Here is a 15,136-nt window from a genome sequence, read left to right as displayed (position 1 = left end):
TTTTAAGTTTTAAGTTTTGGTTTTTATCTAGTTTTTCACTTTTAAAGGCTACCAACTACTTTCTGTGTTGTATAAATAAAACTATACCTTTTAGCTTATAACTATCAATTAATTCTAAAACACACATAGTTTTCATTTCGATTTTTATCCCAACTTAATTGCTATTTTTTATTAGAATTTCCTAATCTTTGAGGATTTTGATATACGAAGAAATTGTCTTGGGTTTTTCCTTATCAAGTTGTATTGCATTTTACTTTTATATGATAATGATTGACAGTATTTATGTTTTATTTTTAAAAAAATACAACCCAAATACACCTGCAAAATTTTATAGACCACGATTATGATTCAAACTTATTTAATAGCATAAAGAGCAACATGCCACCATAATTAACTAGAATGGAATCAGTGCGCCTTTGGCGCTGTGGTTTTGGAATTAAACTGCATCACAGTTTTGCATAACAGTTACGTAAGACTTAGACATAGCAACAAAATATTTACAACATCAGATTTCTTGCATAAGGACAATTACATACTAACATAATATTCATATCAAAAGATTACTTCCTTAAGGGTTGTATATGTACATATTGTTTATTTACAGTAGAACATCACTAAATAGATAAGCATATTACTTATAAGGATGCTTGTCTTCAGGGAGTTTCTTGATTTATTGTCTGAGATTGTTGATAAGGGCGTCATATTTTCCTGCATTTCATGGATGGTGTTGGTCATTTTTGCTGTCTCGTAGTGGTTGTCAAGCAGCACCTGTTGCATATGCAGGTAACTTTCATATGATGGTTTTGAATCCATCTGTGCCATCACTTCCGTCTTGTAGGTTTGGTGTTCCCAGGTTTCGTCGCGCATGTTTGTTAGCGACAGTTTCTCTGCCTCATAGTGAGCAATGAAAGTATTCATTTCCTGTAATGAAGTGGTAAAAAACTAAAATAAATACATATATTTGACAAAGGTGAAGGAAAGAATCATTCAGTTCATATTTTGTGATGTTTGTTTCGTTTGAGAAATTCATCGAACACTTGACATACGTTGTCAAATAACTATAAATTTACAAACTTAGACAGATGTTCTTACCTTGTTATCTCTGTTATGTAGGTTTTTACCTTGGTCCAAAAAGAATCAAAAAGACCGGTGAAAGTTACACCAAAAGAAAAATCTGCACACGATAAGAAAAATCAAAAAGAATTTCTTCATATATAGACATCAAAACAACAATATGAAATATCATTAAAATATAAAATTTGAAGAAAAAAAAATAATAATTTTGTAACAATTGAACTTACAGGAACAACCAACTTCTGTGGGCCACGATGAACACTTGTTTAAGTCAAGCAATCGTAGAGACCGGGAAGACTTAGCTGTGAAAATTCCCTCTTGTCAAAATACTGAAAGTGAGAGTGAAACATGTATTTCGTTTACATTCTAACTATGTTACCATAAAGAGTTATTATTATAATAATAATAAAAAAAGTTGTAAAGTATATAATTTTTAGAACAATAGAATAAAAAAAATGTACCTGAATCCCAATTGTGTACAACATTCTAATGGTGCTAAAATTTGATATTTTTCTTCTACCCTCTATTTCAAGTTCAAGTGCACCACTACAAATAAATATAATATATATATAAAAATTAGGTTCCATTTGTCAATGTTTAAGTACAAAAAAATTTATTGTAATTGTAACAATATACAAGAAAGTATAAAAAATAAAAGGAAAATAAATAATACCTTGCCAATTTTTCCAGTAATACGCCCATGAGAATTTGTGGAGAATCTACGGGTGTATCGAGCAACTACACCAATTGCACTTGTTCCAATCTATAAAATTTAAGACATTAAATAAATATATAAAAAATTTTAAATTATTAAGAACTGTGAAACGTGAAAAGTAGCATATACTATTTTGAAAGATTTTTCTATCTTTTTTCTTTAATTCATGTCTCTACATATCAAATTTTAGCAAATTAATTCAAATAATGAATACAAAACTAATTTTTAAAACAAAAATTTACACTAATCTGTCCTGCTGCAGCCACTTTTTGGTCTTTCTTTCTCCATCCAACAGCAACTGAAGGGTCTGAGCCTAAACTTAGCTCTATTTGGAAGACACTCCAAAAATAAATATATAATAAAAAAAATAATGTTTATTTTTTAAATAAAAAAAGAGCTTCTTATTCTTAATTTCTTACACTTGCGTTTGATGTTGCGGAGAGTTGACGATTCCAAAAGTTTGAAAGATTTATGGAACCATCTCTTAATGACATGGCAAGCCCCATTAATGCAGTGGGATGACGTGACAGCTGTCTGAATCAACAAATAGCAACCTACTTTCATTTTTTTTGTTTATTATAAATAAAAAATTAAAATTAAAAATAGCATCTTCAGTTTCCATTTCCAATAATACCACTGAAAGGGAAACCTATTAATCCTCTTAAACCAGCAGAAGCGATGAATTCAATGGAGGAAATAGAAGATAATTGATGTCTAAAAACAGCATTTGCAGCTGCATCACTATCACTTCCTTTTACATCAGGGTCCCACCAATAGCAATAACATTAGTTTTTGATATTTGAGATTGGATTTCACTCTTCGTTGACATTCTGCAAATTTATAGATATGGGTATCAATCTTTTCAAGAATTTAAATAATGTTATATAGATTACAAAACGAAAAGGATTAGAAATCATACGCTCTCATTAAACCATGCCCTGATAAAAAAAACTTGGAACTGATAATTGTGCTAGAATGACACCAGAAGGTTGAAAATGAGCAGAGGTTTTTTCTTCTTCTCTTCTACGTTTTAGTCTTTGAAGTTCTTCTTTGATTTCTTCAACTTTATTTAACTTTGGACAAAGTTCTAAACCAGAGGTTAACCCTTCCATACCATATATATCGTATATTTGTCTTTTGTTTTCATCAGTTAATATCTCATATGCTTCACATATCCTCTGAAAGTTCACTGTTGCTACTTCCTTTTGCTGAAAAAAAGAAGAAACATAAAAAAAAACTTGAAATAATATGAAGTCTGTCTTTTTTGTAAATTTAAACCTGAAGAAGCATACATCAAATAACCTTTATTATTCTTATTGAAGTTTCCATCTGTCAATTTCGTCCTTCTTCTAACCTGTAAAACACAAATTAAATTGGAATCGTTGATTAGGTAAGTCAGAAAGAGGAGAGTCGTGGTGGTGTTGGTGGTTGCGTTATCTGAATTATGCCATCATGAAATAACATGTATGCCTGTTTCGTCAATCTTGACCTTCTATCGATTATCGGTTGGACTTGTTGCTCTTCTCCCTTCTTAGTTCTCGGTCATTCTGCTCATAATCATTATACATATGAATTAATGTAAATATATGATTTATATCATTTTATACAACCAACTTATATATATTTTCATATTAATGTGCTTCAATTTTTTACTTTAAACACCAACCAACTTATATTTTTACCAGTTTAGACAATATGCAAGTTAAAAACCTGATAGTGGGATTCCTGCTTCTCTTTTCTTTAATTATCAGGTCTCAATTACCCCACTCAAGTTGATAAACAAAATATTGGAATACGAAACTTAAGTTGATCAACTGGGCAACCAAACCAGCTAAATAAGGATGCGATTAGCTATGCAACTGCAAAACTGAACGCATATAAAGAATACAAAACCTAAACTGAATCGTAGAAATACAAAAATACCCTTACTTCTATGGTATACTGTCACACCCCAAAACCGGAACGGCGGAAACGTTCTGGGGTGGATGACGTCATGTCAAGTATCACAACACATGCATTATAGTAATCAAAGTACAACAAAACATTGCATTAATAGTAATAGTTTTACATGGTTACATTAATACATCAAAGTAATACAAGTAATAGAATAAATTCAGTGTGGTACTAAGCTATCTTCATCAACAGCTCCGAGGGTGTACCTGTCTAATGCTGACCTGAGAATACAAGTTATTTGAAAAGCGAGTATCAACATTTTTACAAATGCTGCTGAGTTCATAAGTATTTAGTGTCATTTAGTCAAATAATGTTATGAAGTAATAGTTGAAGTGTTTACAGTGCATTAGAGTTCTTTCCAGAAAATCCTATATTTTCTTTAATAAAAGCAGCCTTCTACCAAGACTGGTCAGTGTTATTTGGTAAAAAGTAGTTTTCCCTAAATTGCTATCATTATCAAAATACTGAATTTGATTATTGAGGGAAGCAAACGACATCAGGGAATAACATATGCCTCAGCAGTGAGGACTGCTGACTAAGGCAAGGAATCATAGACTCCAGGAAAGTGTCGAACGAACGACACGCCTGGTCCAGTCTAACAAATGGAGGCACAGACCCCAGAAGGTACCAAATGAAAGGTACAACTGGTAAGGTCTCAAACAGTGAATATAGACCCCAGACATTATCAAATGAAAGATACGTCTTGTAAGGTCAAAACAGTGAATACAGTGAAAACAGTGGATACAGTGAATACAGTGGATACAGACCCCAGACAACATCAAATGAATGATACGTCTTGTAAGGTCAACACAGAGAAAACAGACCCCAGACAGTAATGGAAGATACGTCTTGTAAGGTCAAAACAGTGTGACTCTGAAAATGAATTACCAGCATACAGTGTAAATTGCCGGTGAGATACCGTTACCTTAAGGCCAAAGAATTATAAGGTAACCCGGGATACTCGTAACCATACTGACTAGAGTACCAGACGCCCTACAAGCATCCAAAATATGACATTTGTCACCCGTTGGCTTGGTAGGCCGGGACTGTAGCTAGCAGTCTGGGTGCGGGGTTGTCAATCCCGTATAGATCTATACACACAATGTCCGCTCTCCCTACAGGAGATTCTGGTCACCAACTAGATGACGGAGAAGGCCGTGTCCTGAAGATGCATCCCAAATAGTGTGTAGAGACTTCCAAATAGTGGGTAGTGTGTTTCTAATGTAAGTGTAAACTAGAGGTAGAGACTCTTAACTGAACTGACTAGAGAATTCCTATATGCCCATACTTATACACATAGTATATAACTAATGAACCAAACGACCTTCGGACGACCATCCGATCCCACCAGACCACATCTCAATGAAGAAAAGGAAATAGGGCGGACGAGCCTTCCTAAGTCTTTCAATCATTACTTATATGTATCTATATAAGCACAAACATACATCTAACTATGAATGTGTGTGTAATAAGTAGAAGTGATTCTTGTGAAGTAGGAGTGTCTAACAAGTGAAGTAGGAGCGGTCGCAAGTGAAGTAGGAGTGTCGAACAAGTATAAGCGTATCACGAAGTAGAGACAACTATGAGTGAAGTAGGAGCGTATCAAGTATAAGTGAAGTAGAGACGATATCAAGTATAAGTGAAGTAGAGTCGTATCACTAAGTAAGAGTGTGAACAAGTATAAGCGTCCATCAGGTATAAGTGTATCACGAAGTGGAAACATTATCAAGTATAAGTGTATCTCGGAGTGGAAACGTTATCGAGTAGAAGTATAAAAACATAGATGTAACTTTGGAAAACCTTTATATTTTAAGAAAATCACGACTTGGTATTCCTTTGTGAAACAGGTTTGATTTAAAACTTTTAGAAATTCTTTGGAAACCTTTCATAAATCAGTTTGAAATGAAACTTTGATAAAGCAGTAAAAGTAAGTACTTGAACAAGTGAAAACCTTTTAGAAAACCATTTATAGCATCCTACTCGGTAAAACAGTATATAGTGTGGTAAAATCTTGTGCATGCGGGTTATCAATCACATGAGATTGATATGATAAATGACATGTTTAACTTGTATTCCCCCCTATAAAACATGTAAAAACATTTAAAAGGTTCATTAAGGGGTATGAACTCACCTGGTGTAAGTAGGTCCGACGAAAGTGCCGTTTGGGCGTTCGGTGTCACGTAAGGACTCGAACACACTCAATGACCTATTTAACATATGATAACATATGTTCACATACAATTAGTATATTTAATACTAATTAAACAAGTATACGCACTCAAAGGAGCGGAAAACACTTTAGATAAGTGTTTGGGTGTCCCGGGTAGCGTTTAAAGGTGTGTATTGCTTAGGAATGGAGTTCACTCTCCGAGAGTAAACTCCTATCTCTTAGTTTACGGCCCAGGGACTACTCACCATGAGTTTACGGCCGTAAACTCATGGTGAGGGGATTTTAGTGTGTTTTAAGGCTTCTACTTGTTCATGGAATTATTCTAGGTCCAATTCCAAAAGGCATGAGTGGGTTTAGGGTCTTTAAGGGCACTATAATGGAGTTTACGGCCTAGGGACAACTCCTAAGGGAGTTTACGGCCGTAAACTCTTATTCCTTGAGTTTTGTGAAGTTTCAATCCCTTATATCACTTCTAGTAATTTATTCAAGGCTATAGGGGTGTTTGGGGTTCTAAAAGGGGTCTCCTTTAGAGTTTATGGTCCAAATGACCAATCCTTGAGAGTTTACAGCCGTAAGCTCTATGGCTTGGCCGTGAACTCTCATACACCCACCATTCTTTGAGTTTAAGCCCTTGTTTCAATCCTAGCATTTTATGGTAAATGTCTAAGGCCATTTGGGGGACAAAAACCAACATTTTCGCTTGGTTTGGGGAGTTTACGGCCTTGACACATGTCTGGGCCGTAAACTCCTTTTAATCCTCCAAATCTTTATGTTTAAGTGATCTAAACCCAAGCGGATAAGCCCCTAATTTATGTGTTAAGCCCTAGGGTGATTTAGGAGTGTTTTTGGGACATTTAGACAAGGTTTAGAGGTGTTTACGGCCTAAGCAAGTGCTTGGGCCATAAACTCTCTTTTATGCTCTAAAATCATGTGATTTAATATTTAAACACTCCTAGACAAGTTCTTTAATGTGTTCCTAGGCTTAAAGGGACAAGTTTGGGTCATTTTGGCCTTGATTAAGGGGTTTACGGCCTAAGGAGGAGCTTAGGCCATAAACTCCTCTTTCACAGCTTCTATGTCCGAATTCTAAGCTATAAACACGAATCAATATGTTTAGAACAAGCTAGGATAAGCGGACTTACGATTTGGAAGCGTTTGATTGCGGATTCGGGTCGAAAAGGAGTCTAGAGAGAGAGAGTATAGAGAGAGAGGGTGGAAAAGCTCCAAATGGAGTTTACTCCCCTTTATATATGGGTGGGAGTTGGAGCTCAGTTGAATTCTACCCAATACTGCCGTTATACGGGGCTTTTGGTCGCACCCGATTTAGTGGTTGTGATATTAAAACTTAACATTTTTCCAAATAAATGGAAATGTGTGTTATGTGTTTTTATTTCCTTTTATCACGACTTAACGGCATATAAACATAAACATTTGAAATGTTTATTAAATTTGACGACCTCTAATTAACGGAACTTTTATAAACTGGAATATTCCGTTAATGGTAACGGGGAAATGTAACGGAACAACTTGGGTTGTCATATCATCCCCCCGTTAGAGGGAATTTCGTCCTGAAATTCAGGTCTAGGCAAGGAAGTAGGTATGAATGGCCAAGTAGGGGTAAGAGAGTACTTCCTATACGGTTGTCCTCGCATTCCCAAGTGAACTCTAGTCTGTGTTTGTCATTCCGACAGACCTTCACGTACGGGATGCGGATTCCGTCTAGTGTAGCTAGTGGGTTCCAACTGGTGTATCTACAAGGTTAGGGTTCTCAATGGATTCTATCAAGATGAGTGAGGCACGAAGAGTGTCGTTGGGTAATCACATATCAAGTCTAAGAAGTGGATCGACCGGGTGTGAATCTTGTGGTATATCCGAAGGTAGTAGCAGCCTGAAAAGGGCTGGACCAAGTCTCCATGGGGATTCTCATATGGTCCTAAGCTCTCAAAATGGTAGAGCTTTTTAGTACTTAGAACATAGTATATTTCTATGGCAAGATCATCACTGGCATGATCGCCATCCCGAAGTTCCTAACGTTCTCACTCGTACTGTGTGTGTAGTTCTTCGGGTTGGTTCTTAGGAATCTCGAGTGGTCTTTGGTTTCGTGTTTTCTGTCGACTGAATGATAGAGGCTTTCTGGATCGTCGAGTGGGTTGCGTGACTATGGTTATCGGTCTGATGTAGAGTGTTTATCTCAAGCTTGTGCAAAATGGACCTGCACTAACGAATCTTGAGACACGGAAACCCTGAGGGTCGGGGAGATAGGGTTTCACCAGACGAGTGTTGGACTATCTCGGGAGGTGGTTCTATTATTTCTGTGTGAGATAGTATTCTTGGAACACCTAATAGTCCAAGGATTCTCCAAGACTTTAGTTTATTCTAGTGCGGAAAGCGCATGTTCCTGCATAACCCTTCGACTAACACCATGGCTGGTGTCACGTCTATAATCTCTTAGGGATATGGGTCACGAGGTTTCATGCAACTACTTTTGCACTTTGACCAAGTATTCTTGGCTGCGAAGGTTATCCTGTGGATCTCGGTGTCCTAGTGTTTACTTCGGAGAATGCTGTTTATCGTCTACAGGGCGAAGATGATTTCCTCCATGCAAGAGGGTGGAGGATGATAGGCACTGTTCGTTTACAACAGGGTGGACGAAGTGCCTGAGTAGTGCGAGCATCTATTGCAATTACTCTTCCGAAGGTTTTGAGTTTCCTCGGTCTAGGTCAACTCTAGTGAGTATAGGGTCTCATCACTTGGAACTTTACTAGCTCAACCCGCAATGATTCTCTTGACTCCGGCTCCTATGTTATAGAATAGGGTGAAAGTGTTTTGTGAAGAGGTCCGTGGTAGAGATCATGCTTGGCTTAACCACCAATACTTGGTGTATGCAAGCAGTATACAATTGAGGTCGGCAGGATGTTCAGCTGTGCGACTCCACCCCAAACCCACAACCCAACGAGGAACAGGGAGTAGAGAGGAAACGCACACCTTAAATCTTTTTGATCTCAATTATATGCCACCTTTATGCATATGCCTAGTTATAGTGGTTAGTCTCATGAGTTCGTTTCTCTGGGTTCACGAACCGGATGTGCGAGGTGCGAAGGGTCTCCCGGGGGAATCTACTGAGTATGCTCCAGATGGTTATTGTCTTCTGAAGTATCTACAATGTCTTTTGCTTCGGTGTCCATCTAACTACGAGGGGTCGGTCAACAGCGTACGGTACCCTCTCTTGGGTACTTCGGAAGGTTTGAGATAAGAGGGACGATTGACGGGTCGCATTAGGTTTGATTATTTGAGTTAGGTTTAGGTTCGAAAGAACCTTTAGGCGCTGACATGGCTATGGAGAAAGTTCTTTTTACACATCACTAAGAATGTACACATGGTTGCACGAAGTCGAACCATGATCAATAGAGTCGTCGAAGTTGGCACACTTCGACATGATATAAACTGAAGATCAATATAGTCATGTGCCGAACAGGCACACAAGTTCTAGGCGTCTCGGGTTTCGTCCTACGTATCACTACCGCAGGTACTTGGACCGATAGAGTCGACGCGGAACTATAGAGAGTCCTAAGTGTTTCCGAATAGAGTACCTTTTCATGAATGGATTCTCACGAGGCATTTCTATAATCGCCTCACATATACTAGTCATGTATATTTAAGGTGGGGAGGACTGTTGACTGAGCGACACCGCCCTAAATCCACAACCAAACGAGGAACAGGAAATGAGGCGACATTCGCTCACTCTAGGTCTGTCCATCTTAAATATACATGGCCGTAACGTATATGTTTAGCCATTATAGTTTTACCTAATGAATTTTTAAATTTTATAACAGTGCTGCGACTTTCGCCTTACTGGGAAGAATTTACATTGAATTAATCTTTTAATGTATTTAGTTTAGTTATCTAAGATCGAGAGACGTACCAAAATCTAATGAGCTCCTTGATGCTTCCCTCTAAGCAGTAGAGTCGGGCTCCTCCCGTGTCTTTGTTGTTTCCTTCAATTGGGCAATCCCTTTTGAAGTGTCCCATTTCACCACATAGGTGACAAACGGGATTGGTCGCCGCATTAGTGATCGATGCAATACGCTCCACCGGAGTTCTGCATACACGAGCAGTATGCCCCTTCATGTTGAACCTAGCACATAAGAGTTCCTAGCAGGCACCATGATGATGGTAGCTGCACTTGCTGTAGTGGGGAAAGTCTCGTAGGTATGGTCTTCTTGAGGTCGGGAGGGAAGGATTGACAGGAGTATGGACTGCCTCAGCTCGTTGCCCTTCGGAAGGTCCTTGAGCCGAGGTACTTCCATCCTCAATCTTGAGTTTTCTCTTTAGTGGGTTCGGTGAAGGTTCTTGGGTGACTGGGTATGAAAGTGTAACCACTAACTCACTAAATTGTATTATTTTATGGGTGTATTAGCGTGACGAATACGAGGAAAAGGCACTTCCGGGTTCCATGTACTGGCTCCCTTGGTCTGCCTCGTATCTTTGACTGGAATCGGCGTTGGTTTCCTTGGGGTAGTTACCTAGGGTTCTTTTCTCGTATGGACATATTGAATCTCTACTCTGCCTTGCTTCCAAATTCTGACCATGGGTGTCACCACTTCATGATGGATGACTGGAATCTCGGAAACTTAGGCGAATCTCTCACCACTGTCCCTAAAAAGATAATGGCACTTGGTGAATTCAATAGTCTCGACCCGGTTCATTTATTTCCGAACAGGAAATCTTCTTAATGAACCTCTTCTGGGTCTGAATCAACTCTTCTGCCGTGTACTGAAGTGGTTAGGGTTGTCTACAGGGTTCGTGCGAGCATGGAAATGTCTAAAGAATCCTAAGAGATTATTAACATTTCACTGGATGATCCATATCGAGTCCTGCTATGATTACACAGGGTATACAAATCATATATAACTTAGATCCGATAGGCCTTCGAATATGTGATACTACTCTATATCCACATCCCAACGAGGATAAGGAAGTAGAGCGAAACCACACATTCTTAGCCTATGGGATCCTTATTATATATAACCTTGGGAGTACACCCTCTGTAGTTGTAGGTATATCAATAAGGATATTTTTGTTCCTCACGCAATGTGACATCCCCAAAATCACGGCCAGAAAAGACCGATTTTGTTTATGCTTTATAAAAATCAGAGTACTTCATTTTATAAAAAGGTTGTGGAATCTGTTCCCAGAAAAACACGATAAATACGTTATTAAAACATTTTCGAAGAAACGTATTTTTATTCATCTTAAAACGTTTGGGATGTCATCGTTAATACAGAAACATAAGCATAAACAGAACTTACAATTATTTACACTAGTGATCTACATCTCTTTAAATCTCTCAGTGTAATGTCACTTCATATCGCCACCTGTGATGTAAATAAACTGAGTGGGTCAGGTTGGGAAACCTGGTGAGTACATAGGGTTTTCAACCCACAATAATATAGTTATTATGTTTAAACAATCAAACAATCAACCCAATTACCCATCCCCATTATCTTCTTTTAGTCTTCCCTAAAGATATTATCTCAAGGGTCATCTCCTATATCATATTTACTTCTCATCTCCTTACATCATATTTCCTTATATGATTGTTCCTACGAACTTTACCTAAGGATCATCGCCTACATTGCATAGACAATACTAATCCGGGGATTACTCCCTCAATATGTGTCTAGCAAGAGTTAAGGTATCATCGCATGATTACGCAACCACAACATCGCCTGGACTTGTAAATCATGATAAGGGTTAGTCTATCATCACATGAATACGTAGCCACAACATCGCCTGGAGTCGTAATTCATAATAAGGGTTAGACTATCATCGCATGAATACGTAGTTACAACATCGCCTGAACTCGTAATTCATCACCTACAGGTTACTATCCCGCTGGTGTTTCCACGGTGTTGTCTATGATAGTCCGTGGTTGCCATCTATAGTCTGGTAGATGACTACATCTCCAAATTGTCGGACAAGGTTGTAGTATCCTACATCACCGATTCATAATCACCTATCTATCATCACCTTCCTATCATCACCTATCTCTCATTATTTTATTTCATCACCTACCAACTATTTCATCTACCCATGTTTTATCCCATCATATTTGTAGATATAAAATAACTATACAGTTTAAATCATTTAAAACATGTATAAATCATTCATCCAACATAGACAACAAGTATTCAAACAATATGCACACATAGCACGTAATTTATATTAAAATACTTCATATCTATGTGTAAGATGAAAGGGACTATGCACTCACCTGAGTAGGTGGTGACTCAGCACTCGGACAACGCTTCGATACTCTCAAAACGATATTCCTTCGATAAAACCTAGTACCAATACCACTAGGGTTTAGTCTAACGATAACCGCGACAAATTAATTAGTCTGACTATTATTAAGCGTTAATAACGCTCAATATAACTCATAATAATAGCCCAAATAATTATTTTAAGGACCTAATAACATTCCTATAATTATTTGAAAGCTATATTAAAAATTGCGTAAGCGTAGCATACTTACATCGAATTTTATCGAAAACCGGGACTTAATTGGAGCAGCGTTTCAAAACCGAAAAACTCCTTTTTCTCGGGACTCTGGGAGCCTCGGGGCTTCCCTAGGGTGTTAGGGAGGTTCCCTAGGGTTTGGGGGTGTTTAGAACACTTAGAGAGAGAAAGAAGTTAGAGAGAGAGTGAAGAAAGGTGTGAAAAATGAAGGATAATCGACCCCCTTTTATAGCCCTGCGAGGCCTCGGTACGCTGGGCGTACCTCGGACCTACGCGGGGCGTAGTCATCGAATAAGAGTGCCAGCGAGGGTCCAGCTGTCTAACACTCGGAGTAGATCAGGGCGAGGGTACGCGGTGTGTACTAGCTTTGGACGCGGGGCGTAAGCGAGGGCGACGTGTTCTTCATCCGAAGCGAGATCTGATCAGCGATGGACGGCCCACAATGCGCCACGTCATCAGCTCCTTATCAGCCTTCACAAATTGCATTCTTGACTTCTAAAAATCATAACTTTCGCATACGAGCTCCGTTTTCGACGTTCTTTATATCCACGCGAAGGTGGGAACGTACTCTACAACTTTCGTTTAGACTTTGTCGGCTAATTTTGGCTCGATTTTAAATTTTATATTATTAACGGGCCGGGACAAAATTGGTCCGTTAAATCCTCATAACTTCTTCATACGACATCCGTTTTCGCCCATCTTTTTCTCGTTACGCTACTCTCAATGAGATCTTCGATTCTCGTTTAGGTCGTGTCGGCTGAAAACCGCTCGATCAAATATTCGAATTTCGGGCTGTACATTGCTAGTCCGAAACTTCGAAAATCATAACTTCTTCATACGAAGTCAGATTTGGGCGTTCTTTTTATCGATGTTCTTAGTTTAACATATTATATGACTTCCTTTTAGATCGCTAAGGCTAAATCTCGCTCTATCGTAAATTCACTATTTACGCTTTCCGGTATCGTGCCGGTTTTGTCGCGAAACTTCGACGGGTCATAACTTCTTCGTTATAACTCGGATTTCGGCGTTCTTTATATGTACGGAAACCTCGTGACATATACTACAACTTGGTTAAGATTATTTATTCTAAATAATCTTTTGTCGAAAAGTCGTTTTTGACCCCTATTGCCTCTAATTTGACTAGCCCGGATTTGCGGGCGTTACAATTATCTCCCCCTTAGGATGAATACGTCCCGGAATCATCAACGAAACAGGGTCGTATAATGACTCCATGCGTCATCTGTTCATCCTAGGTAATAATTATAACTTCTACATTCCTTCAAGTCTATCTCTTAATCTCATTGACTGTAAGAGTATTCGATCGTGCACCTGCTCTCTACCACAGGCTAGATTCCCAATTATGACCTTCAAGTCACAATCTCAATCCTTACTGGATATGAACTTGAGATGATTTCTTTTATTACTACTATGGATCGATGTGTCATATTCTAATGACCTATCATCATATGTTGCAACACTTAGACTTAGGTCTCTTAGAGTTAAACAAGCTATGCCTTCCTTCATGTTCTAATGTGATATAATCACACTTTAACATTTGGCATTTCTAGCTACCAACTTCTTTAACAATGAGTGCGATACTTCTATTGATCGCTTTGATTTCAACCGTTTGGTTTAAGTCGGACGCTACATCAAACTTGGTTCTCTAAACCATGTAACCTATTCATCGTAGTCGGACTCAATGGGATATGACCACTAGGGTCAGAATATCAGCAATCTTCTTACTCATTACCGAAACAATGGTAACAACACACTTGAATAAAATGAAATCAATTACTAGCTTCTTGGTAACCTTGTGACTTTCCCTGATCCAAGTGTGAGTCCTGTGCTTTCGGTAGTATAGGCCTTTACTACCATTCACACGTACTCATACTCGTCCCAAGTATTGTCTCGCAGTTTCCCAAGTCACCATGCAGCGAATCACACAACAACTTAACTCATCAGATAACAAAACAAAGGTTTTATATTATTTCTTGAAACGATTACATAGGTGTTCAAGTTCACCCTAGGCTATGCCTCTAATAGGCTACATCATACAATACTATGGCTACTGCATAACTTGATCTTCGGATATGAAGTCCTCATCCTTGATTCCTCGCACGGTTTTCTGCTTCGTCGAGGATCATGTGAAATGCCCTTGGCCTTGGTGGCGTTTCTGGTCTTGCTGCTTTATTTTTCTTTGGGCAGTTCTTTGAAATATGCCCATCATTTCCACATTCGTAGCACTTCTTGTTGTCGAATGTACAATCTCTGGAATAGTGACCGGTCCTACCACACTTATAGCACGTCACTTCTCCATCGCATCTTCCGAAGTGCTTCTTCTTGCACTTCTCACACCACTTGTCTTCATTCCTTCGGTCGTCCAGGTTAGACTTCGAGAACTTTCCCTTATTATCAGGTCTTGAGGATCCTTCCAACTTCCTCTTCTCACCAACTTCAACTTTCTCCAGACCCTTTTCTCTTATTTGGGTCTCAACATTCTTGGCTGCCCAGATGGCGGCTTTCAAAGTGGTTGCTTGTTTGACCATTGGACCAAAGTCTGCTGGTAATCCGTGGGCAAACTTATTGACCTTGGAGAGTTCAGTTGGAACTAGATAAGGAACAAGCTTCATTTTCTCCGTAAAACTTGCAGCATACTCGATGACACTCATCTTTCCCTTCTTTAGATTCTGAAACTCGTTGTTGAT

The 15,136-nt window shown here is 38.5% G+C and overlaps 1 pseudogene; it reads right to left on the bottom strand.

Annotated features, from left to right (window-relative positions):
• Positions 1-594: 594 nt before the first annotated feature.
• On the bottom strand, positions 595-3,118 carry LOC111891076 (chaperone protein dnaJ 13-like; annotated as a pseudogene).
• Between the last annotated feature and the right edge of the window lie 12,018 nt (positions 3,119-15,136).

Source organism: Lactuca sativa, chromosome 5, assembly GCF_002870075.4.
Source record: "Lactuca sativa cultivar Salinas chromosome 5, Lsat_Salinas_v11, whole genome shotgun sequence".
NCBI lineage: Eukaryota > Viridiplantae > Streptophyta > Magnoliopsida > Asterales > Asteraceae > Lactuca > Lactuca sativa.
This window is presented reverse-complemented; position numbering and strand designations above follow the sequence as displayed.